At 37.3% G+C, this 2,906-nt stretch overlaps 1 non-coding gene across 1 annotated transcript; it reads right to left on the bottom strand.

The window, feature by feature from the left end:
• Positions 1-2,471: 2,471 nt before the first annotated feature.
• On the bottom strand, positions 2,472-2,603 carry LOC116094556. The gene has a single exon (XR_004120194.1). It is a non-coding gene; the product is annotated as a small nucleolar RNA SNORA55 (small nucleolar RNA).
• Positions 2,604-2,906: the final 303 nt, after the last annotated feature.

Here is a 2,906-nt window from a genome sequence, read left to right as displayed (position 1 = left end):
AGCATGGTAGCTGCAGAAGGATAACTACAATGAGCATGGTAGCTGCAGAAGGGTAACTACAATGAGCACGATAGAACAGAGAAAAGTCCACAAGGTCTCAACCTTACACAAAGAACTACAATTAACTAAGGAAAGCTGCCCGCAGGAGCAGTACTCTCTCCAGGGAAGAACACATCGATTGATTGCAAACTGTCACATGATGATCCCTGGGAACATGCTGACAGCTAGTATTATATAAACTTAACAGGTTATGTTTATGATTATAAAGGTATATCAATGCATATAAAGATACAATCACAATTACTAAAAGAAGAGGCCATACATTTTCAAAAGAGTACAGAAGAGTATCTGGAAAAATTTGAATTGAGAAAAAAGAAAAGAAAATTGTAGTAATTAAATTATAATCTCAAAAATAAAATAAAATAAAATAAAAACCCATTCACTACATCCCACCAAGCAAAATGCATTTCACTTTAATAAAAATGTCAACTTCATTGAAGGAAGAGAGATTACAGTGGAATTTTATCAGATGTTTCTTAAAATCTGAAAACATAAGAAAATAATGCTACAAAACAGACTTTAGGAATTCAACAAAAAATATCAGAATTGCAGAACAAAATATAAAGGAGAAATATATGAGCTTGAGTTAGAGATCTATGAGTTTAAAAAAAAAAGAAGACAGACAGACAGACTAGATGAAGAAAAAAATTGCCATGGAACATGTACACTACCTTAGCTACTATTGTCAGTTTAATTGTAAAATATATTTGTTGAATTTATATATGTCTTGATTTCTATTCAGTCACTCACAAAAAATGATTCGGTTGCATTTCCAATACTCAATTTAAATTTAGCCAGTTTTTCTCAACTACATTTACTAGGTTATTCTTTCCTAAAATTGGGTCAAAATGATGTTACTTCAATGTTAAGAGCATGAATGTAAGATAAATTTGTATTCAAATTTTGAACGACTGTTTCACAGCTTCAATATAACTGTAGAGTGTGCCATCTGTACTGTCTGCAGTCCATGTATAAATGCATCTATAAGACATCTGAACACATAATGTATACCATCATGCCCTGTGTGCTGCAGAGAAGAAGGGGAGAAATCATCATGGAGGCAGAGAAAGAGAACCATCCAGCCCCACGTGGTTTTAAACAGCCACAGGGTAGCTAAGGATTTTATCAGGTTAGAATAACTGGGTTAAAAAATTGTGTTTCTCATTTGGTTGTGAAATTATTATATTGACATCTTGTAAATTGTGATCTTATTGATATATAACCTGATTGGATAATTAAGCCTTAAGAGTCATGTTTTTGCTGTGTAACTAGGTGCTAGATGACTGACTGTGGAGTGTGTAGAGCATTGCATGTAAGCAAGATGACCTTGCTAGTGGGAGAAAATAGCAGGAGCCCAGTGTGACATAGTGATGTGGCCGGTTGATACCAGAGGGCCAAGAGAGTTTGCTGGGTGACTTTCCTTTTAATATATCCTGCAACACATAAATGCTCAGAATAAAACATCAGTATTCGAGTTAGATAGAGCTAGATACTTCATATTTTCAAGTTCCCATCTACTGCATTCAGGTATACTTGAAAGATCTAGCTTCAAGTTTTTATACAATATTCTGTCTTTATCTCATTAAGTTTTATATGTGGAAAGCAGTTTACTTCCAAACTAGAAATACACTTTTTAAGCCATATTTTTTGTGATAAAATAAAAATAAGACAATGGCTTAGGGTTGACACAGTAAGTTATTCATTCTTTCAATAAAGACTGGTCTAACATGAGCCAGCTACTCTGAAACATAGGGTGTAACTGTAATTGTAGAAAACCTCCTTTTAATTAAATTTAAATTATTCTACACTGGAGGAATAGGGAAATCTTTAATAAATATCATCTATATCAAGTAGTTTGTAGGGCAGCGGACTGTGTCACCAGACAAAAGAACTGGTAAGATAGTAGCAAAGTTCAGAACTCAAATAACACCCATTAATTGGGAATGGCAGGAGTTCAAACGAGCTCTCTCGCAGCTCCCTGTCCTACAGCATATAACCACAACACTCCAGTAAGATGTTCGTGGCAACTGGTCACTTAGCACACAGCCTAGAGCTCTCCATACTAATGAGGTATTTACATAGGCCCTGCAATGGTCTTCCCTCCCTGGACATCCCTTCCTGCAAAAGGTGTTTAATCTATGGTTCACCCTGAGAAAGTCATATACATCCTCATCTGCCATGAATAAAGAAATTTGGACAAGGACTGTCTCTCTCATCAAGAACATTCATAGGGGCAGGGGTGGGTGGGGCTTCATCCCATGGTTTTCAACTTCTCCAGTGGTGTCTAGATATGCAGGAATTGAAAACCAGAGCCTCCGTCCTAGCTCCACACTGTTTCTCACTTGGAGAAACATGGGCTGGGACATCGACTTTTTTTTTTTTTTTTTACAATTATTATTATTTTTTTCAAGGAGTGTAGCAGAGTTGTAGAGACAGGCCCCAGGGGCAGATGGAATCGACCCGTCTGGATTTCCTCTGCTCTACTATAGCACCGTCTGTCCCCAGACCGGCACCAAGCAGGAGGCCTGGGAAAGATTTAGTGCAGTACAATTATTTTTTATTGGATATTTTCTTTACTTACATTTCAAATGTTATCCTGAAGAGGTCAGGTCCAGCCTTTGGAAAATTCCACCAGGCCCCAGAAAATGGAGGCAATCCTCCCCTCCTAGAAGACGGAGGCTGATTCCATTCCTCAGAAAATCGCGAGGATTGATTGATCATTGGTCTCTTGCAGATATGAGAAGTCCCTACTATCTCATTCCCTAAAGACTAATCAGTTTAAAGGGCACACTGTTCCACCAATTATAGTGTGCCTAGGTAATCGTGCCCCTGGAAGCTGTATAAAA

This window comes from Mastomys coucha, unplaced genomic scaffold (genome assembly GCF_008632895.1).
Source record: "Mastomys coucha isolate ucsf_1 unplaced genomic scaffold, UCSF_Mcou_1 pScaffold16, whole genome shotgun sequence".
Classification (NCBI taxonomy): domain Eukaryota; kingdom Metazoa; phylum Chordata; class Mammalia; order Rodentia; family Muridae; genus Mastomys; species Mastomys coucha.
This window is presented reverse-complemented; position numbering and strand designations above follow the sequence as displayed.